The 24,303-nt window shown below is 34.6% G+C and overlaps 1 protein-coding gene across 2 annotated transcripts in view; it reads right to left on the reverse strand.

Annotated features, from left to right (window-relative positions):
* The window catches only part of TSC22D1 (TSC22 domain family member 1), a 127,377-nt gene that overhangs the window by 14,930 nt on the left and 88,144 nt on the right, over positions 1 to 24,303 (reverse strand). Inside the window, exon 1 of one of the 2 annotated variants that reach the window (XM_012782745.3) lies at positions 23,596 to 23,718. The exons of the other annotated variant lie outside the window; for it this stretch is intronic. The gene's annotated coding sequence lies outside the window, so the exon portion shown is untranslated. Of the gene's footprint in view, positions 1 to 23,595; positions 23,719 to 24,303 lie in introns of those variants that run through there. 2 annotated transcript variants of the gene reach the window in all.

Genomic DNA, 24,303 nt, shown 5'->3' on the forward strand with positions numbered 1-24,303 from the left:
TAGAGTGAACATTGTTAAACGTCCATACTACTCAAAGAGATTTACAGATTCAGTGCAATTGCCATGAAAATACCAATGTTATATTTCACAGATCTAGAAAAAATAATTCTGTGCTTCATTTGGAACTAGAAAAGAGCCTGAACAACCAAAGCAATCTTAAGCAAAAAGAATCTAGAGGTATCACATTACCGGACTTCAAACTATACTACAAGGCTATAGTAACCAAAATGGCATGGAATTGGCACAAGAACAGATGCATAGACCAATGGAACAGAACTGAGAACCCAGATATAAAACCATCCTCACATAGCCATATGATCTTTGACAAAGCAAGGGAAAGAATCCTGACTCAATAAATGGTGCTGGGAAAACTGGATAGCCATATGCAGAAGAATGAAACAGGATCCATATCTCTCACCACTCAGACAAATTAATTCAATATGGACAAAAGACTTAAATGTAAGGCATGAAAACTCTTCTAGAGCTCAACCTAGGCAAAGAATTTATGACTAAGACCCCAATGGTAACTTTAGCAACAACAAAAATAAATGGGTTTGCTACATACCTCACTATATGAGAAAATAAATAAATAAATAGGACTTGATTAAATTAAAAGCCTTCCCCCTATAGCTAAGGAAATAATCAACAGAGCAAATAGACAAACTACAGAATGGGAGAAAATATTTGCAAATTATATATCTGATAAAGGGCTAATAACCAGAATCTACAAAAACTCAAAGAAATCAGCAAGAAAAAAATAAACAACCCCATCAAAAAGTGGGCAAATGACATGAACAGAAGCTTTTCAAAAGAAGGTAGACAAATTGCCAATAAACATACAGAAAAATGCTCAACATCACTAATCATCAGAGAAATGCAAATCAAAATCACAATGAAATATCACCATATCCAGTTAGAATGACTTTTATTAAAAAGTCCAAAAACCATAGATGCTGGCGTGGATGCAGAGAAAAAGGAACACTTACACATTGTTGGTGAAACTACAAATTAGTACAATCTTTATCCTTTATGGAAAACAGTATGCAGATTCCTAAAAGAACTAAAAGTAGACCTACAATTAGATCCAGCAATCCCACTACTGACCATCTACCCAAAGGAAAATGGTCCTTTGGTCTTATCAAAAAGATACCTTCACTCGAATGTTTACTGCAGCACAATTCACAATCTCAAAGATGTGGAATCAACCCACATGTCCATCAATTCATGAGTAGATTAACAAAATGTGGTATATGTATACCATGGAGTACTACTCAGCCATAAGAAAGGATGAATTAATGTCTTTTGCAACAATTTGGATGGAACTGGAGACCATTACCCTAAGTGAAGTATCTAAAGAATGGAAAAACAAACACCACGTGTACTCGCTATTAAATTAGAACTAATCGATGAGCACACATGTGCAGAGGTAAGCAAAACTCAGTGGAAATCAAGCACAGGGGAGGTTGAAGGAGAGGATAGGCAAAAACCTACCTAACAGGTACAGTGAACACTATCTAGGTGATGGGCACACTTACAGCCCTGACTTAAGCATTACAAAAGTGATCCATGTAACCAAAAACATTTATACCCCCTTACTATTTTGAAATAAATAAAATAAAATTTTTTAAAAAGATAGAGATAAACAACATAAGATTATCTAGAAAATCTCCAAATACTTATAAATATCATAGCACATCTAAATAACCCATGGCATATGAAAATTTATTTCAATAAATTTACCAATTTAGATAAGATGGGTAAATTCTCAAAAAGATACAAACTACCAAAACTCACATAAAAAGAAATAGATAACTTGAAGAATCATATATCTGTATTTATTTACAAAATTTATAGTTTAAAATCTTCCTACAGTGAAAACTTCAGGCCCAAATGCTGAATTGGGGCTGCTGAATTCTACTAACTATTTAAGGAAGAAATAGCTGGGCACAGTGGCTCATGACTATAATCCTAGCATTTGGGGGAGGCTGAGGTGGGAGGATTGCTTGAGGCCATGAGTTGAAGACCAGCCTGAACAACATAGCAAAACCCCATCTCTACAAAACATTAGCCAGGTTTGGTGGCATGAACCTGTATTCCCAGCTACTCTGGAGGCTGAGGCAGGAGGAACACATGAGCCCAGGAGTTTGAGGTTGCAGTGAGCTATTATGATGCCACTGTACTATAGCAAGATGGAAAGGGAAGGGAAAGGGAAAGTGGAAAGAGAAAGGGGAAAGGGAAAGGGGAAAGAAAGGAAATAAGAGGAAAGGAAAAGGGAAAGAAAAGGAAAGAAGAGAAGAGGAAAGGAATGAAAAAGAAAAAAGAGAAGAGAAAAGAAAAACAGCAGGAGGGGAGGGGAAGGGAAAGAGAAGGGAAGGGGGATGGGAAGGAGAAGGGGGAGGGGAAGGAGAAGGGAGGGAGAAGGGAAGAAATAATACCATTTCTACAAACTCTTCTAGAAAAGTGAAGAGGAGAAAATACTTCACAACTCATTTTATGAGGCCAGCATTCCCATAATACTAAAACCAGATAAATACATTATGAAATAGAAAACTACAGACCAATAGCTCTGATGAACATAGATGCAAAAATTCTTAAAATTTTAGTAAATCAAATCCAACTATATATAAAAAGGTAATACATTATGACCAGTGGTTATTTATCCTAGGAGTGCAAGGTAAATATTTGAAAAATCTATGTAATTCATCCTATCAACAGAGTAAGAAAGAAACCTTATAGGATCATCTCATGCAGAAAAGTACTGGGTTTCCCCGAAAATAAGGCAAGGGTCTTTTATTTATTTTTCCTCAAGAAGACACCCTAGGGCTTATTTTCAGGGGATGTGTTATTTTCCCCTCAAAGCCTCAGCTTGCAGCACGCACAGGATGGCCGGGACCTGACGGGGAAGCCGACCTTGTTGGTGGGGCTGCCCGCACGCACCTTTCTGGTCACCTCTGGGATAGTAGCTGTCACGATGGGGCAGATGAGAAGGGCTGCCCATCTTCTTTACTGCTCTGCGATGAAATGCATGGGTTGTGCTGATTTGCTGCGTAGCCACGCCCATCACTAGGTCTTATTTTCAGGGTAGGGCTTATATTGCGCAAATGCTTAGAAATCCTGCTAGGGTTTATTTTTTGAGTAGGTCTTATTTTCGGCGAAACACAGTATTTGACAAAATTCACCATCCATTCAGGATGAAAACTTTCAGCAAAATAGGAAATGAAGGAAACTTCCTCCATCTGATAAAGGGTGCTTATAAAAACATTTGGCAGACATCATTCTTAATGGTAAAAAGCATGAATGCTTTCCCCTAAGATTGGAAACAAGGCAAGAATGTTCACTCTCAGCATTCCTATTTATACTGAAGGTAAAAGCCAGGCAACAAGGCAAGAAAAGAAATAAAAAGTATCCAGATTACAAAATAAAAAATAAAACAATACCTATTCAGAGATAACATGATTGTATATGTAGAAAATCCCCCCAAATCCACAAACTACTAGAACAAGCAGCAAGTTTCTCAAGGTCACAAGATATAAGTTCAATGTATAAAAATCAATTATATTTCTATATATTAGCAATGAATAATTAAAAATTAAAATTTTTAAAAGTCCTATTTATAATAGCATAAAATACATGAAATAGCTATAAATATAACAAAATACATACAAGATTTATATGCTGAAAACTAGAAATCATTGATGAAAGAAATCAAAGAGAACCTACTAAATGGTGAGATATCCTGGGGACTAAAAGACTCACTACTGCTAAACTGTCAATTCCCCCCTCCCTAGCTAGTGTACAGATTTCAATGTAATCCCAAACAAAATCCCAGCAAGACTTTTTGTAGAAAAAGATAAAGTGATTCTAATATTTATATATAAAGGCAAAGAAACTAGAATTACCAAAAATTTTTTCAGGAAATAAGAAAAAGCTAAAAGACTCCACTACCTGATTTCAAGATTTTTCTATAAAGCTACTCTTGTTAAAATAGTATGGTGTTGGTAAAAAAAAAGACAGACATATATAGTAATAGAACAAAATAGAGAAGTCAGAAATAGACCCACACACATATTGATGGCAAATTGACTTTTAACAAACACGTAAAGACAATTCAATGTAGAAAAGATAGTCTTTTCAACAAATGGTGCTGGAACAACTTGATAACCATATGCAAAAACAAACAAACAACTCCAACTTGACCCATTCCTCACACCATATGAAATATTAACTTAAAATTGATCATAAACCTAAATGTAAAATCCCAAACTACAAAACTTTTGTAAGAAAGTTCTCTTCCAAAAATCTTTTAGACCTAGGGTCAGCAAAGACTTCTTATATATGACACCAAAAGCATAACCCATGAAAGAAAAAAACTTGAGAAATTGGACTTTTACAAAATGAAAAACCTCTGTTCTTTGAAAGACAATGTTACAAGAATGAAAAAAACAAACTATAGACTGGAATTAAATATTGCAAGTCTGATATCTGATAAAGGACTTATATCCGGAATACATAAAGAACTCAAAACTCAACAGCAAAAAAATAAACAACCCAATAAAAGAAATGGGCAAAAGGGTTGAATAGACACTTTATCAAAGATATATCGATAGTAAATAAACACATGGAAAAGATGATAAACACCGTTAATCATTACAGAAATGCAAAGTAAAACCATAATTAGAAACCACTACACACTTTTTCAAAAGGCTAAAATAAAATTTAAAAAAATTTAAAACCGAAAATACAAAGCCTTGACAAGAAGACAGAACAACTGGAACACTCATATATTGATGATAGGAATGCAAAATGGTACAACCACTTTGCAAAACAGTTTTGCAGTTGCTTATGAAGTCAGAAACACACTTTCCATAAAACCTAGTAATCCCCATTTGACTTATTTACTCAAGAGAAAGGAAATCATTTTATCACAAAAATCAGTACATGAACATTTAGAGTGACTTTCTTTTTAATCACACAAAACTGGAAACAACCCAGATGTCACTCAACTGGAGAATGTACAAACCATGTTATAGCTATACAATTGAATAATAATTCAGTAATAAAAAGAAATGAACTCCTGATACACATAATAACATTAATGAACCTCAAATATATGATAGTAAGAGAAAGAAGCCAGACTTAAAAGGCTGCAAACTAAATGATTCATACAAATGATTCCATTGATATGACATTCTAGAAAAGGCAAAACTATAGGGACAGAAAACAGATCAAAAGTTCCCAGAGCCTTGGGGTAGGGGAGGGGACATTTTTGTGGGTGATAGTTCCATAGAACTATTTCATATCTTGATTGTGGTGGTAGTATATCCAATATTTCTTTCTTCCTTTCCTTTCCTTTCCTTTCCTTTTCTTTCTCTTTCTCTCTCTCTCTCCCTCTCCCCTTCTCCTCCCCTCTCTCCCCCCCTCTTCTTCTCTCCTCCCTCCCCCCTCCCTCCCCCTTGTTACCCAAGCTAGAATGCAATGGCTTGATCATAGCTCACTATATGGAATTCCTTGGCTCCAGCAATCCTCCTGCCTCAGACTCCTGAGTACTTAGGACTACAGATGCATCACCACATCCAGCAAATTTAAAAAAAAAAATTTTTTTTACAGAGATGGGGTCGTGCTATGTGGCTCAGGCTGGTCTCAACCTCCTGGCCTCAAGCAATTCTCCTACCTCAGCCTCCCAAATGAGATTACAGGTGTGATCCATACCCAGTCACGTATGGATTTTTCAAAATGTAAACTGTATACTAAAAAGGAAAACTACTGTAAGTATATTATACCTTTAAAAAAAGGAAAAAAATGGCTGCCTCTAGGTAGTAGAGGAGGAAGAATGAAAAAAACCCTGCTAATATTTTTTCTATTAATTCTATTTGATCTTTATATGTGTTAATGTATTTTATATTAGAGTAAATTTGGTTCTATTTTCTTTGCCTTATTTAACAACTATTTAAGTTGTTAAATATTCCAAAAGAATACTCACATGCTAAAAAGACCCAAAGCCTGTTTTTTCTTTTACAGATGGTATAAAGACGACTTTAAGAGGTACTACTGCTATTGGAAAAACATGGGACTCAACTCTTCAATGCCTTTAAAGCAACAGAATTCAAATGGTTAACATTCTTATTTTACTTTTCATCTTCATGAAAATAACAAGCTTTTCAAAGCCAAACTGCTTCATAAATTACCACTTCTGCTTAATAGTGGTAGATTATGAAAACTGGGAGTTATGGACAAAAAAGGCATCACAGATTTAGAAGCCAAATGATATTCTATATAAAACATCTGAAGAAGTGAAAAGTTGTCCTGATTATGATTTTCTATTTCAAGAACCTCCCGCAAGCAAGTCTCCTAACAAAAATGAATGTCATTTCTATTTTACTTTTGCATAGCTATGAAAAATAAATGCTTTGAGCTCTTTTCTTGTTTTGTAAAAATAACTGTTATTTTAAGCTAATTTTTTCATGTTAAATTCCAGAAGAGAACAACAATGATAAGCAGTACTGAAAAAAGAGCCAGGAGCAACCAGACTAATCATTTTTTTATGCATACAGAACCACACAGGGCCATCAGAGTCAGTCTCTTGGTGACCTTAAAACAATCAGATGAAGCTCAGTTGAACAGTTATATATACAAAGGTGAAGATAAATTCAAGGATATTACAGAGCTATGGAATGTCCAAGGCTTAGGTAAGCATCAACACATTGGAAAAGCTGACTTGTGTGTTGGGGACAACACAGTGTTTATAATAAATGCCTCTGATCAAGGGACACGTTTCTACATATTATGGCCTCTCTGGACACCAGCTCAGTGTTAATTTAAATGAGGCCTGAGGGTTTCTTTAATCCTCTGATCTATTCAGAATTTTAGAGCTGAAAAGGAATTTAAAGATCATTTAGTTCTAATTTCCTGATTCTGTAGGTTTAGAAATGGAAGCTCAAGGACATTAGGTGTTTTGTCCAGGGTTTACCTAATTAACTGCTGGATGGAACATAAAATCAACTTCTAATTCAATTTAGTATGCTCTACAAGAGCACACCAGGAATTCTAGATCCATAATATATAGCAAAGAATATTAGAGCTGGAAGAGTAAAGTAGAGATCCCTCCTGCAGATCTCAGTGGAACCTCAGTAATCATTGAAAGCTGCCCATTTTACAGACAGAGAAACCAGCTGGGAAACTGTGTGGAGACCAAAACCTGGCAGTTCCTTAAAGATCCCTCAAGAGCTGTGAGAAGGCTCAGAGGAAGTCCAAGCGGACCAAAGAGAACGATGCTCACTTGTAAAGATGGAAAGCAGGCTTCGTCCCAGGCTTGCGGTGAGAACAGGATGGAACGGCTTTAGCAGCATATACTTTGAGAACCTTGGAAACATCACAGTATTTCCCACAGATCTTCACTCTCACTGGCCATCTCCATAGTTAATAATAGTAAAATAATAAAGTTTTGAGTGAGGCCAATGGAGTGGGAAATGTAAATTTACAATGACAATTAGAGTAACTTTTTCATATTTAAACCAGCTGCCAACTATTATAAAAGAAATAGTCAAACTAATACATCTTAGCTAGAAGGATATAAACTAGAATAAAAAACATTTTCCATATATTAGCCCTTCACACATTCTTTATTTGTTCATATTTATTTATCAATTTAGCACCCATGAAAGGCCAGGAACTTTAGGCTTGGCACTAAAATTATCAAGATGAATAAGACACAGTCCCTGCTTTCAGTGACTTGGGGGCAATTGTGGGGAGGGGTGGGGAGGAAGACATGATATTTGGTATAATTTGGGTGTACATAAAAAATGATGGTTAGCAGGAAGAAGCCTGGGCTGTTTCCAAAAGCAGAAGACTTTCCCTGGGCTTTGAAAAACAAGTAACAGTTGTCCAGTTGGACTACAAAGTACAAAGAGAATCTTCTAATATAACCAACATGGGGTTAAAAGGAACGCGGAGGCAACAGAGACAGTGTAGGGAATTGAAGAAACTTTAAAAATCCTAAACAATTACATGTATAAAGTAAAAGGAGAAAGGGGAAGAGGACAACAACATTCAAAACACCAAAAAGAGTTCTTAGAAATGGAAAAATTGGTACAAGAGCACAAGTGAAAATGTGCTAGAATAAATACAATGTAAAGTTGAAGAAATATTCCAGAAATTAGAAAAAAATACCAAAGAGGGAAAAATAGGAAAGAAAAGAAAATATAGCTATTTAAAAGGTGTAACATCTTAAGGATAGTTTCAAAAACCAAAACAAAAGAATAGAGAAGGAATATCACTTAAAGATTCAAGAAAATTTCCTAGAACTACAGATTAGCCTTTTAAAACTAACAGAGCCTATAAAGTATAACCTATTCTGTTTGCAAATTTGTTTCAACACAATTTATATTAGAAAACAATTTGACTAAAATACACATTTCACATTTGCTTGTGATCTCATCTGCAAGAAACAATAGATGAATGCAGGAAACTGCATCCAGCTGAACCAAGCCTTGTAGCAAGATGCAAACACACACACATCTCTAGCATACACCAACTACCTCGGTTCAACATTTGTTATCCGACAACATGTTTTGCTATGCTTTTGTAAATGTTAACTTTTCTATATTAAAAAAGCACTCATTCAACATCCCAAACATGTCTAATCACCCTGGCTCAAAAACATCAAGCAGTGTACGCAAAAGAAAAGCATTTAATATTGAGAAGATGCCAGAAATAAGGCATTTTTGAAAGAAACGAGAGAACATGAGATGAGAACATGTTATATCTCCCAAGCAACATGCATAAAGGAATCCACGTTGTGGGCTATCAAAAACAACGCATGAAAATGAATGCAAAGTTAAAAAGAACAACTCCTTAAAGAAACAGAAGAAATGGAAAGATTGTTGAGCATATGTATTGAAAAGCAAACAGAAAAAGAATCAGGAATAATCATTCTCACAGTCAAAGAGAAAGCACTATCCATCTATATATAAAGACCTTAAATGGAAATTCCCAAATCCTGCAGAAGTTGCTTCTTTTACTGCTAGAAGTGGCTGGTTTAGTAGTTTCAAACATCTCTATAATTTCCAAAGCCTTCAGCTGTTAGGGTGAAACAGAGAGTGTAGATTAAAAAAAAATGCAAAAGAATTTTCAACAGTGGTACAGAAGTTAGTTGAAGAAGGCAACTGCATACTGGATCAAATTTTCAATTTTGATGAAATAGGTATCTATTATAAATGCACATATCTGATCTAAGTCTACTGACACTGTTTTATATTATTGGATGAACTCAGAAAACTAAGTTTCCAAGAATATAATGGTCTTCCTATATCAAAATAGAAAAAGTGCTAGTATTGACTTTCACTTTTTAAACGGATCAGTGAAGTCTTTGATGCCTTCTGAGTCACACTAAATTCTATAAAATCTGATCCTCCTAATTTCTCACTATGATTCTGGTATTAGCAAAAATTCTCCATGCTCTCTTAAAAATATAATTCTATTTGGGCTGAGAGGGGTAAGCTAAAATGATGCTGACTTTTCCTTTTTGTGATCATGGTATCTCCCCTGCCAGGTACGTATGCCTTTCCCTTTTTAATTCCAATGAAAGTATCACTTCCAAACAACCTTTCTATAAAAGCATCTATGATGTAATTTAAGTCCAAATATACAATTATAAAACTTCCTGACCAATAATGACTTTTGACCATAGCTCTAAAGAGTAATGGTTAGATTTTGAGCTTTGGAGTTAGACCCTAATTCAAATTTCCGAAAATCAAATCATATGTAAAATGGGGATGGTAATATTTACTTTATAATATTGTTATGACAACTAAATGAGATACCAAAACCTGGCACTTTCTACAGCAATTGAGGTTATGACCTTGTGTTCATATTGGTTTCAGCCATAATTGGGGTTAATCAAAAGAGATCCTCACTTTTCTCCAATTACTTCTTAGAGTAGAAACTTGCTTGAGAATAGCCTAATATCTAGAAGTATTACTACTTCTAGACTACAGACTACTTCCAAAAAAAATTTTTTTCAACTATGAAAACCACCTTTATGCAACTTGTTGCCCTTTTCCCTGACAAAATAATTATCCAGGGAACCAATTCATAAGTGGCTTCATTGTTTAGTGAAAGAGGCCATCTCTGCCCCCTCAGCCTGTCCTCAAGGAAAAGCTAAGGAAGGAAACCCCTGTCAGCTTCTGGTTCTCTCTTCCTGTGATTTTGGCATGTCTGTGCTCTAGCAAGAAATCAATGGATCTTCTCCCCAGAACAAGGAAGGGGAGATAGTCTTTCCCACTATAGCTCCCTTCCACAAATATGTGTTTTACAAATATTTATTTTGCAAATATATATTATAAATTCCTTCCACAAATATTTATTATACAAATATTTATTAAAAATACTTATTTCACAAACATTTTATGCCTGGCATTGTGCTAGTCACTGGACTTCTTTTGAAGAGTAAAGAATCCCTTCTTCTAAAAAGCTTTCAACTCAGAAAGTGCTATGAGAAATTTGTAAATAATGTTTCTTAGCAGCAGGAGTGATATAACTTATCATCTAGTCTTATCACAGAGCACAAAAGGAGAGATCTCAGATAAAAACTACTTTCTTGTTACAAATTAAAGTTTAAAGAGAAAAAAAGCAAAGCAAAAACTGTTAAACCAAATTAATAGGAGAATGGAACATGTATTGAACAGCTACCTACTAGGCAACATAATAAGTACACTATCTTGTTTGGTATTCAACTCCCCTCCATGTCACTGCATATACAGATCAGTAGTAAACTGAGACTATACGAAATTAATTTGTTCACTCTCATACTGCCGGTAAGTGGCAGACCTGGAATTTGAACTCAGGTTTTTCTGACTTGAAAATCTAAGTTTTTCCATATACTTAAATATTTCTTTAGTGCCTACCTTTGGTAAGCATTGTGATAAGTCCATAGTCCAGAAATGATTTGTAAGCAATAATTATGGGGCAAAGTAGTAAGGGTGATATCTTAGGTATGGAAGGTGCCAAGGGAGCACAGGAGGAGGTAACTAAGGAAAGGGGGGAGGATATAGGTGGTGGGTGGTCAGGAAAGGTTTCACAAATAAATTTTCTCCTAAATTAAATCTTCAAGAATAATCTTAAAATCATTAGTTACATCAGAGAATGAACATATCAAGAAAAAACAAGAGCTTATCCAAAACAAAGGCAGGAAGTCAAAGCATCTATGTGGAAGGTGCCCCAAAAGTAGAGACATCTGAAACAATTACAGAATCATGGGAAATGAAGGCAGAGAAGTATTTACTCAGAGATCTCCTAATCCCCCCAAAACACAGAAAATACTGCTTAGGAATCAGAAATTTACCCCACAGAACATGAGCCTCAGCCAATTAGAACAGATACTAGTTGTAAACAGCCAGTTCAACCTAACTGGTGCAAACCAGAAAAATGCCAGCCCTCCCTCTGGGAAATGGGAGCACCCAGTGAAGGGTTTGCTGCAGGGGAACAGCTTGTCCAAATCTGTATTTCAGAAAGGCAATTCTAGATATGGTATGAAGGCTAACTAGGAGGATGACAAAAGCAGAGGCCAAGAATAAATTTCGTTAAGAGTTTCTGCTGGTGGGAGGCAGGAAAGAAATGATTTTAAAAGAAACCAGGTAATCGAAATTTAATCATCACTTCAAATGAGTCTATCACTGTAACAAATACGAATACATATTATATAGAAGCCATTAGACAATAATTCAGACTACTGACTCAGATTACCCTCACACATATATATGAATGTTATTTCCGCAGAATAACACCAACTGCTACTGTCACTTAACTAAGCACTTTGTTTTGTTCAGGTTATGTAATATCAAACACCTATTTCACAAACAAACAAATCAGAAAGGTACTGAGCAAAAGAATAAATGGTTCTGTAAACTCTATTTCACAATGGCCTCATTTAATCTCTTTTATGGAAAAAGAAGAGCAGAATGTAGTATGGATGTATTTCTAACAATCCTTCTGAGTCCTGCACTGTGATCATTTTATAGCAAATGTTCAAGATCTATTCTGGCCCACAATACTTTCAGTTAGATGATCTCTAATAAATCATTTACAAGCCTGTGAATGTCGATGAGCACAAGTACGGCACAAAAATCTAAATAAAAACAAATTTTACATAAGATATATAAGTAAAATTCAAAAGCCCACTATTATGATATATAAGATGTTAGAGGTCACTCTATTTATGGTATTCAGCTGGGCACTTAAAGTATGTGATATGGCTTGATTTCTAGAGCAAAGAGAGCATATAAAAAATTTAGAAGGAACCCCAAAAGGACACAAAATAACTTAAAAAGTTATAAAACTAGAGTAGAAGAGAAAAAAGGACAGGAAAGAAACAAACATAAGATGTCAGATCCATTAAGATGGTGAATGTGTCTGGAAATTTTTAAAACCTGTTTACTTCCCTGTGAAAAGTAGAGTTACAAGATAAGATATAGTACTAAATAAGATTTTAGATGCATGTTACACTTAAGAGGTTGAAAAACTTAATTTAAATCATGCCACTCTTCAATGAAAGAGATCACTTAATTTTTTAGCTCTTCCCCTCCACTAATCCTAATTCTGAAATACAACTAATGTTGATCACATAAGAAAATACTGCCTGTGAATTTTTCATGTGTTTGATCAAAGGGGTCAATTTCACTTGACAAGGGAAAAAAAAAGACATCATGATCTGTGTATAAGCACAGGGGGAAAAGTAATAAATGGATTAAAAAACTACACAGATTTCCTTACAATTACAGCTTTTCAGTAAAAAGTCCATGGAAATTTCTTTGAAGTGTGGTAGTGACCTAACAGCTATATATCAAACTGGACTTGTTTGACAAATTCGCAAACTGTCACATACCTGTATTCCTCTCCCATCTATCCAGAATTATAGAAGCAACAGCTCTAGCTAAAAAGCAGTTCAATGACTGGTTATACTCTTGACTCTGAATTAGAAGTTAAGGTGGCTGAACAGCTCATATGTTAAACACTATACAATGAAATTCAGATGCATCAATACAAATAAAATCAGATTAACTGTTAAATTTATTAAGGAGGTTTACATAAACAGGGTAGTTCTTTCTTTCAAGATAGCCTTTTTAAATTGTCTAAATTCTTAAATGTGTAGCATTTGGTGATTTTATGAAAAAATTATATTTGCAAATTAATATCCATTTGCTCTTAAGACATAATAAAGAAGAGAAAGTTTAAAAGAATCCTTACCTGCAATCCAATTATAGTAATTATCAAGGAATGCCAGAATAGAAGATCAAGTCATAAAAGTAAAAAAAAAAAAAAAAAACTCAATCATTTCCCATACTGTTTACCATGACCATGGTTATTTCACATGTTCATACCTAGCTTACATTTTCATATCCAGGCATAAAGCCCTCATGCAGCCCTGTGGAGAGTTACACACTGCTGGGAACTAAGGGGCTTCCTGCCAACATCCAGCATCAAACTGCCAGCCTGTGAATGAGTCATCCTGGAAGCAGAACCTCTAGCGTCACTGTCAATCTTGAGATGACTGTAATCCCATGAGAGACCCTGAGCCAGAACCATTTATCTAAGCTACTCCCAAATTCCTGACTCTCAGAAACTAAGATATAATAAATGCTTATTGTTCCAAGCTGCTAAATTTTAAGTAATTTGTTAGACAGCAATAGAGAATAAAACATTTATTTCAAAAGGACATACAAACATAATAATAGTATTCGAGTCTGACTGTAATAGAAGGAAGATTGGGAGTGATTTTTTGCACTACTTCCGAAACTTTCTAGAAGGTTATGTCACTTTCATTGTTCCATTTTTTAAAAAGCATATTCAACTCATGACTCCCAGTACCTTTTTTAGAGAAATTTACCTAAGTCATTCATTCATTGAATAAATGCCTGCAAGGATGGCAAGTCAGAAGAGCCACGATCCCTGACCTATGGAGCTTACAGTCTGGTGGAAAAGAGACCTTAATCAAGTAATGCCTCAAATTAGTTTAGGATTACAAAGAATGATATACAGTTTTTTGTTGTTGTTGTTGTTTTTTGCTGTAACTCATGTTTCTGGAAGGCCAATTAATTCCTTCTAGAAGGCAAATTAGTGAATTAGTAAATGGGATGTCAGTGTAAATACAAAAGTTGTATTCACAAGAGCAGCCAGTACAGTCAGTGAATTACAGCCTTTAGCAAGAAAGGAAACAACTCTCAGCCCTGCCAACACAGCAGCAGCAGCAGGAGTCCTTTCATTTGTACTTCACAAAACTTAAAAGCAAGCACTTCCCCAGGAGTCCCCACCAGCATTGTGCTTTCAGCTTACGCTGCCTCTTGTACCCTACTTCACTGCAGCCCCTCTGACTTAAAGCTCCACTTCCTTCTGCGTTATCTCAGCACATGCCACCTCTGCTCTAATTAAAATGTTGCTGCCATTTCACTCTCTTTTGTGTATTTTTTATATCTACCAGTAGAGCTTGCATCGATACTAAGCTGGTATCAACTTTTTGTTTTCTCAGTACTCTGGTTACAAGGCTGTGTAAGTTTTGAGTGGCTGACTCTCACTTTGTTTTCACTATAACCTGCCTTATTTTTAGCACACAATTCTGTGGAAAGAGGTTTTTAGGAACATGTATATCATGGTATAGAAGACATGCCTGCACTATTAAGGAAAACTTTCACGCCACTAGGACAGCATGTAACAGAGGACCTTGACCTGATATAGCACGTATGAGGGTTTAAAGCACAGAGACAAGAGTACAAGGAGTCTTCCAGGAAAAAACGCAGGCTTAATTAGTAAGCTTTCTCTTACTTAAAGCTTGCCAGACTAAGAAACCTATATTCAATTCAGATGGCTGAAACATTTTTTGTCTTAATAGTACTGAATGAAGGGAAGGGAAGTATGACAATGTTTAGCCTAATTCATTGGTAACCAACCTTGGCTAAACTTCAAAATCAAGTAGGAAGCTTTTCAAAAATACAGATGCTCCGGATCCATACCTCAGAGATTCTGATTTAACCATTCTTGTGTGGTCTGTTCCCCTGGTGATTTCCATGTGAAGCCAGGGCTATAAACCACTAGACCAGAGCAGGATACCAGTAGCAATCAGAGGATTGGAGAATAGGTCTTAGGAAGAATTTTATTTTTAAACAACAACAAAACCCATACATGATATTATTTATGCATAAAAAAGCTTTGCAATTTTAATTAGTAAATAAGACTGTATATTCATTTTTCCCAACAAAGTTTACAAGGATATTTCTAAGGGCTCAGATAGGGCTGGAAATAAGCAGCGCTGGAGGAGTGTGATGGCCAAGACCCAAGGAGCACTGATCTAGGCTTCTGGATGAGGCAGCATGTAAGGCTGGCAAAATCCACTGGAGAGGACAGAAGGAAGGAAAAGGTAGAGGGAGGTGGAAGCTTAGGGCTAGGGCCAGAGGGATTTAGGTAAGTTAGTCAATGTGACTTAGCACATTCAAACAGTAGTACATACCATTGAAAAACATGTCCATCTTTGGACTGTCAAAGGATAAAAATGTGTAGAGCGGTTTAAATACAGTCCTATTATTAATATATGGAGTTAAAAAAGTGGGCAGCAACAAAAGTTTTCAAACTTGATAATTAGAGTCACAAAAGGGGACACTTTTAAACTACAGATTCCTGAGCCTAATGTCAAACCTATGAATTAAAATCTCCAAAAGTAGGAAATAATAAATTAACTATAGCCATTACATTTAGCATTTACAATGTGCCAGGCCATTTTCTAAGCACTTTGTACATATCAGCTTACTTTGTTTCTCTAACAATCCTAACAGTCAACTAGGACACAGAAAAGTTAAGTAACTTGGTCATGGTCAATGGATCCAGGTTTCAAACCTGCAGACCTACAGTCTGTGCTCTTGACCATGACATTCTACATTATTTAAGATACTACCCACGGCAAACCAAGTGATTTTGAGACAGCTAGTATTTATCTAGTATTTGTGAACCACTACACAATGTAATCTCTCAAAGTCACTTTAGCCACATCATTCTAAGAATTCAGATTCAAAATCAACAATGTCTTCCATTATTGAGCTTTAAACCAAGTAGCATTATCGCTTATTATGAAGAATTTACAACATACTAAATGCATATAAAAAGTTCTGTAGAAGATGGGCTTGGTTGTCTAAGGTTTCTGTTTTTGACAAAAGTAGAAATTTTATATAACATACTGTTTTCTTCACCTCATTAAGTTATGTCTTATCACTTCTGGCCTAGTAATATTGTAAATGCCTTTAAATTCGTTCTCTATTTCCACTGCCACTACCCTAAACCAGATTTGTATCATAAAACTTCCAAATTATTGATAACTACATCATCCCAACTGGTCAATCTGGGTCCAATCTCTATCCAGCCAAGCAAATCCATCCTGCTTCCAGGCTAATTTTCTTAGAACATTTCTTGCCTGTCACCCATGTACATTACAAGTCCATTAATGATTATAGGCTACCTACAGGATAACCCCCCAATCTTTAGTCTGGCATTCACAGTCTGTAACTGCTCCCTACACATCTTCAAATTGTTAAATAAATTCAACAACAATGCATTTTTTAATCCAAAATTCCTTCATAAAAAAAGATTTAAATATATCTTAAACCACATTTAAAACGAGAACATATTTAAATTGTAGGCTAATTCTTTAAATTCTTTTAATAAGACTCTAGCTATCTTGGAGTTAAATGTTCAAATTTCATACTACAAATAAGCTGCTTTTGCTAATAGTTCTTCTGGTAGAACATGTAGGAGGATGTTCTTAACACTAGCTGAGCTCTTAACTTTCATCTTTCTGGTAATCTCAAAGTTAAAAGTTAATTTAGTTTTAGAGAGTACAACTATACAAAAACTCTGTCCCAAACCAACAGGGAGCATTTAGGCTATGTCTTAAAGCATTAATCTTATATGATTCACTAAATCAGTATGTCAGTCTTGAATAGGATTATTTTTACCTAAAAACATACATACAGTTCCTTTGCCAGAAGGAAAATGTATACATCCTACAAGTACAAGCTAGGGAAACTTATCAACATATTTTAGTCACGAAAGTTTCACTTACTCATCTATTGTGAGGTTAAAAAAAGTTATACTACTTTTTTTACTTTTCTCAGGAGAACTGAGAAGAAAGGATCAAGTGTCTATCTCTAATATCCATTTCAGGTGGAGCTAATTTATCAGTTATTATCTGTGGCTTCTCTGGAGCTCTTACAAAAGTTCTGCATTACTGCAGGAAGGCTGAATAAAAGATGAAGGGGGAAAAAAAAAACCCTCTGTAGGTTGATAATTTATGTAGCCATCATGCAATATCCAAGAGCAAAAAAGTGGCAGACAGATAGATGAACATTTTAGTGAGCCAGAGAAACATAGGAATGCTTTGGAAATCAGGTTCTCCTCCTCTCCACTTAACCAGTAAAGCTCAATTATTGCTTTTTTAGTGCTTATGTGAGGTTAAATTGATTCACTCTGAAATCTGATCCAATGAATTCTATATACGATATCTTTTAAAAGATTGGAACAATAAGCAAATAATGAATGAAGGAAATAAAGAAGAAAACTCTGAAGTCCAATCTGTCACAACTTCAGACCTAGAGGATGTGGGAAGGGAAAGAATGGCTCTGGCAAAAAGCAGCACCTACAAATGAACAAACCAAGAAGTCTAAGACACTGAAGATTTTACCCAATGTTTGTTGTGTCACCAATAAACGTGCAAACTGCCTTGGAACAGCTCTCTAATTACCAGAACAGGTAAACAGATTGAGCAGAGAAACAGATTCATACTTGGCCACATCCTTTATAATCAATATTGTCACATTTACAAAAATTTTGTATAACTCAGAGTCTAAAATATTTTTGTAGGAAAGATTTCTTAAAGTTGCACCACAAGCAATTAGACTAGTTTCTAATATCCCTCATAACTACAGAATCCTATTCCTCATGGTCTGGTACCACCTTTACCAGAGTGGCCTTTGATGAGGAAACTTAGGCCTCATAGTTATTTTCCTTCCTCAAACACCCTGTGTCACAAAACCCCCAGAGAGAAGGCAGTGCCTGCCTACATTTGCTATTTAATTTTGCTGAAAGCAGCCACACCAGAGCCTTGCATTTGACATGATTCACCTCACTTTTAATAGGAAAAAAAATGCAAATAAGCAAAAAGCACGTTAACAATAGACATAGCTTGTAAGAGCAAAGGTCCAGAGTCTCTGCTGGGACCAGTCCTGATTCCCTCCACTCTACCATTATCTACCACTTCATCTTAATCACATTCAATGGCTGATATTCAAACGGCTCATTGATAAGAGTTAAGCAGAAGTTATATTCTACTGATTAAGAAATCAGGAAAGCATGGAATATAGTTTAGAAAGTTTTCCATGAGAAAAGTTAAAGTTTAAAAGTTCTGGCATATAAAATGCTTAATAGTTAACCACATGGAAAACTTAGATTTTAGATAACCAAGCGTTTGCGGTACATCAAAGCAAAAAGAATCTACAAAAATACAATCCTGCCACCTTGTGGTACCTATTCAAAAGTACTTCACTTCACACTTACCTGAATTGTCCGATTTTTTAAAATGTGTTTGGAAAAATATTAATCAAGGTAACAGTTATTTAAAATATTAAAAACTGACATTGATATTCACTGAAATTCACTAAAATTTACTAAATTGTCAATGTTTGGCTTAATAAAATTATTTCTGAGGTCAAAGCTAAAGTCTCTTCAGACATAAGATGTAGAAATGCAATTGTGCACAGCACTTGGAACTCTCAATAAACTCTTACCATCATGTTTTCCTTTCTAATAGAGTTAAATAACCATAATGTTATATAAGTAGAACTGTAAAGCTTTTACTGCCCATTAGGCAGCATTGATCAATTTAAAACTATAAATAGAAATAAACTAAGCATGGTAAATTTCTATATCTTTAACTAAACTAATTTTATAATTCTTAGATTGTTCAGACTTTCTAATGAACCTAAAGAATTATTAAGTTTCTTAACATCATATTGACATAAAAGAAATTAATTCTAAAATAGTGGATATAAATACAGGACCATTGACATTTTCAGAACACCATCTATAATAATTACTTTTAGAAAATTATTAGATGATAGCCAAGTCTCTTTTGACATATAAAAGACCAGAAGTTTATCCTGTGAAAATATAAACTACCAATTACAATAGTCTCCCCTTATCTGTGGTTTTGCTTTCCATGGTTTCACAGTTATCCACAGTCCAAAAATATTAAATGGAGAATTCCAGAAATAAAAAATTTATGAATTTGTAATTGTGAAATCTGAATTCTGAAATCCTCCTTTTGTCCAGAGGAACCACACTGTATTCACTACCTGCTGCTCATTACTCGGTAGCTATCCTGGTTAGCAGATCAGGCTACCAGGATATCACAGTGTTTGCATTCAAGTAACCCTTATTTTACTTAAGAATAGCCTCAAAGCACAAGAGTAGTGATATTGACATATTGCTATAATTGTTCTGTTTTATTAGTTATTATTATTAATCTCTTACTGTGCCCAATTTATAAATTAAATTTTAGCACATGTATGTATGTATGCATAGGAAAAAACACAGCACATATAAAGTTCAATACAATCCAGTTTCAGATATACACGGGGGATCTTAGAACTTACCCTAAGGAAAAGAAAGACTACTGTACAGAAAAATTTGATGATGATAATATTAGGTTAAACTATATTAAACTTCTACTTATGTAGGTCAAAATGGGTCAATGTAATAGATAACATTTATCAAGAGCTTTCTATAAATCAATGCTGTGCATTTTACCCAATCTCTCTTATTTAATAATCCTCATGTCAACTTTGTGGAGGAGGTACCATTATTATCTCCATCTTACCAACAAGGTCACTGAGGCTTAGAAGTCAGAAACCTGCCCTAAGTGACAGAAACACCTGCCCAGCTTCAATGGTCTTCACTACCAAATCCAACAGGATATTTATACAGGTGAAAATTTAGCCAAAAGATTGAATTAATTATCTTTTCAGAAATATTTTTATCTGTCTAAAATATTTCTGAAAAGATAATTAATTCAATCTTTTGGCTAAAATTTTTTGTCTTTCTGTTAATGATGACTCAAGAGTTTCCTTTTTGTTTCTTTTTGTACTACAAAACTTTTAGGAGATAGTAAAAAAAGACTGCTGCATTTTTCTTTTCTACAGCATCATTTGAATTTACTTCTTCTATTTAACAAACACTGGTCATCTCTTTATCTCACACCCCCAGAACTGTTCCTTCTCTTTTTCCATATAAGCCTGCAGCTTTTACCTTGCATACTGCTATTAATCCCTCAGATATTCATAGCCATTGGCATATCTGATTTCTCTCACCCATTCATCCACTCAACAAATGTTCGAGTACCTGCTATGTGTACTGGGTCCTAAGAACAGAAACATGAAAAGGCATAGTTCTTACCCTCAAAACTTTAGTTTAGTAGGGGAGAAACAAAGAGACAGTATAATAATAAATACTTCAAGACAAGTATGCACAGAATTGTGAAGGATGGCAGCTAATTTTGTTTTATCTTTTCTTGTCCACACCTATCCCCCTAAATCATTCTCCCAATAAGCTCCCCTTGTAATTGTGCAACTCTAAGTATTTATTTTTATAGTATAAAGTCTTATACTACAAAAACTCAAGATGACATTAATAGAAAAAAGTATAAAACAACAAGATTTATCAGGGATAATAATTACACAAATAATTTTTTTCACAATCTTTTATCTTTTCTGTCCGTAAGTTAGAATGTTCAAATAATCTACTAAATGGCTACAGGAGAAACAAAGACATCAGAATTACCTGTAAATTCCATGAATAAACTCAGAAAAATATAAGATTAAAGAAAATTCAAGAAACAAAGATTTGCAAGTTGATTTCCTTTAAACTACATTGTTTTAATTAAGCATTTGTTTGACAGCTCCATCCAGCCCCTTCTAAAGTTACTCCATTCCCCCTTTCAACTTTCTTGATAAAATAAACAGCTTTTCTTAAGTTTCTTCCTAAATGTCCCTGCAATTAGACATAAACTCCTCTAGAAAAGCTTCTTCACTTAGTTAAAAACACACATGTATACATACATACGTATCTATATATACATATATTATATGCTATGATTATATATTTTAAAGATACATATAGATATAAAACATTTATATATTATAATCACATATATCAGATATATGAGATAATTTTTTTATCCTTTATCCAATGCCTTTGGTAGACAGATTTTTGTAGACTTTTCCCTTTTAATTTCTTATATCTTCCAAATTTTTCATTAAAGAAATATCTAATTAAATCTTTAATGAGCATACAGATGCTCTTCAATTTACAATAGGGTTATGTCCTGATAAACCCACTGTAAATTGAAAACATCAAAAGTTGAAAATGCATTTAATAAACCTAACCTCCCAAACATCATACCTTAGCCTAGCCTACATTAAACATGCTCAGAATACACACATTAGCCTACAGTTGGCCAAAATCATCTAACACAATGCCTACTTTATAATAAAATGTTGAATATCTCATGTAATTTATAGAATACTAAAAGTTAATTGTTGTAATGGATACTCCAAGTATAGTTTCTACTGAATGCATATTGCTTTTGCAGCATTATAAAGTGGAAAAATTCTAAGTTGAACCATTGTATGTGAGATCATCATAAGTTGGGGACTATATATTGCTTTTATGATGAAAAAATTATTCATGCTAATTCATTTGACAAATATTTATTCAACATACTCTATATGTACTATATACATATACGAAATATAAAATCAGGAGTTAAAAGACCTAGTTTGACTGACCAGCTGTGATTCTATAAGAATCTCTTCCCTACAAATTCTGTACTTGTATAATAAAATAAAGATAAAAATATTTGCCTTACCTCCCTCACAAGTTATTCCAACGACTGAAATGAGAGAATATATGTAAAAGTACTTATGAGTATACCCATCCCTCAGAATACAATGGGGAATGATTCCAGGATCCCCCAAGTATACCAAAATCTGCTCATATTCAAGTCCCTTGGTCCACCCTGAAGAATCTGAGTATATAAAAACTGGTCCTCCAAATGCAAAAATCACATCCCAAGAATACTGTATATTTTATCTGAGTCTGATTGAAAAAACATTCACATATAAGTGGACCCTTGCAGTTCAAACCTGTGTTATTCAAGAGTCAACTATTTTAAGTTACTTCCAAAACCAACCATCAGAGAGGCAAGTTATATTACAAAATAGCTGGGCAAATAAGATCAGTTAGGGCTATAATTTAAATGAAATTTAATCTATATACCTAAAATATTTTCAATTAATTTCAGTGTGATATTCATTTGTGAATCATAAGTTCTACTAGATTTAACAAAAATGTCTTTTTAAAAATCATGAGCTAGTTCTAAAAAAAAAAAATCACTCTAAATTCCTGAGTAATGATCACTTAAAAATGATCACTTAAAAAACAATCTTTCTATCTTCATAAATATATTGTTATAAAAACAAATATCATTTGACCATTAGTAATGAAATATTAAGTAATCTTTCAGTTCCCTTCTTGCTCTAAAATTGTGTGATTTTATTAAACAGTTTACAAACATTTCAGAAACCCACAATCAAAAAGAAATTAGAATTTTTTAAATAACAGACCTGTTAGTTTTTCACTAAGAACAACTTGAAAATATTGCTGCCATATGCAAAGGTTAAAAAGTTGTTGCTCCTTTAAGATTCAAGAATTCTCATTTATACTAAAGCAGAAAATTTTTCATTTGTAATTTCATACCTAAAGTATATCTTTTATTCAAACTGACTAATGCTTTTTAAACTTCACATACCAATTACTCTGAAGTATTTTAAATTTATTTAGAACTATACAACTGCATTGGTACTTCTGCCAGCATTCAAATCATTAACGTTACAGAAACAAGATACAAACAGCATATATATATTTTAGTACATATGTATATTTTTTTAAATTATTAGGCTAGAATTAGCCAGCTCTATTAAGCATTCACAACAATTCTCAACATTTCAAAAGAAATATGACTATTTCTAAGACATACTACCTTTCAAGTAAGAATAAATTAAGCTCACATTTTTGATAGAAACGCTCATCATAAAACTCTAAGTCATTTACAATATTAAATAACGGCTTCAACTAAGGAATCAAACAAATTAAAAAAGCTAACACTGCTATGCCACTAAATTTTTAAAGATCTTAAAACTAAAGGAAGGACTTTATACAATTCATCCCAGTTAACAATGGAAGGAAAAAAATTCCTCCCATTGTGATCTCCCAAAAAAATCCTCAAAGTAATTTTAAAAATAGCTTTACAATTTTTCCAACTAGGAAAAAAACGAAATAAAGCAAAAAAAAAAAAAAAAAAAAAAAAATGGCTGAACTGAACCTAATTTCACCCTCCAACCCAGGGATTTCGAAGGAAAAAAAACTGTCTTCAAAGGTTAATAAGCAGGGCTTAGGACAACTGAGGGCCAATTCCTTCCACAATAATTCGAATTACGGTTAAGTACTCACAGCAGGCTCTTCACCAGACTACAGAGAAAGTTTCATGTTACAGACAGACACCGCGGTGGCTTTCTCTCGGACCTCTCTTCCCACCCAGGCCCAACCGACACTCCGGGAGGACCAACACGTGCTTCAGGAAGCGGAACCACGTTCCCTCGGCCCTCCAGGCAGTTTCTATTTAAAGGGGCAGTGATCCAATTTATTTATGACGGCTCATTGCTTCAAGGAGAGCAAACATACAGTCATTTTGTTATGCTTCAAAGATTTAAAAAGGCACACGAGATTTTCTTTAGGTGTTTCTTAGAGTGTAACAAGTTGATAGCACACAGGATCGATCATTCAATCCTCCTTGATCCAAAAATCAGGAGGATCTCGGGGGAGGGGGGGTCCCAACTTTTGAAACATGTTTGTATTGGGGTAGAGGGGGGTGCAATAAGGATTCATGAATGGAAGGGAGATGACAAGGAAGAGAAAGGATGAAGGAAGGGATGGAGATAGGACTAGAGGGAGGAGGGAAGAGGAAAGGAGTTGGGGGGAAAGGGGGGAAGGAGGAAGAAGGGAGTGAGAGGGAAAGAAAGAAAAATTAAGCAGACAGGCAAAGCCAAGCCAAAGCAAGCAGGTATGAAGTCTCAGAGAGAAATGGAGAAACTGTATGTGGACAGCTTTTCTATTCCCCAGGAGGCCTCATTGTACTTCCTGCAATTTGTGTCCAAGGTA

The sequence above is a fragment of the Microcebus murinus genome, chromosome 13, assembly GCF_040939455.1.
Source record: "Microcebus murinus isolate Inina chromosome 13, M.murinus_Inina_mat1.0, whole genome shotgun sequence".
NCBI lineage: Eukaryota > Metazoa > Chordata > Mammalia > Primates > Cheirogaleidae > Microcebus > Microcebus murinus.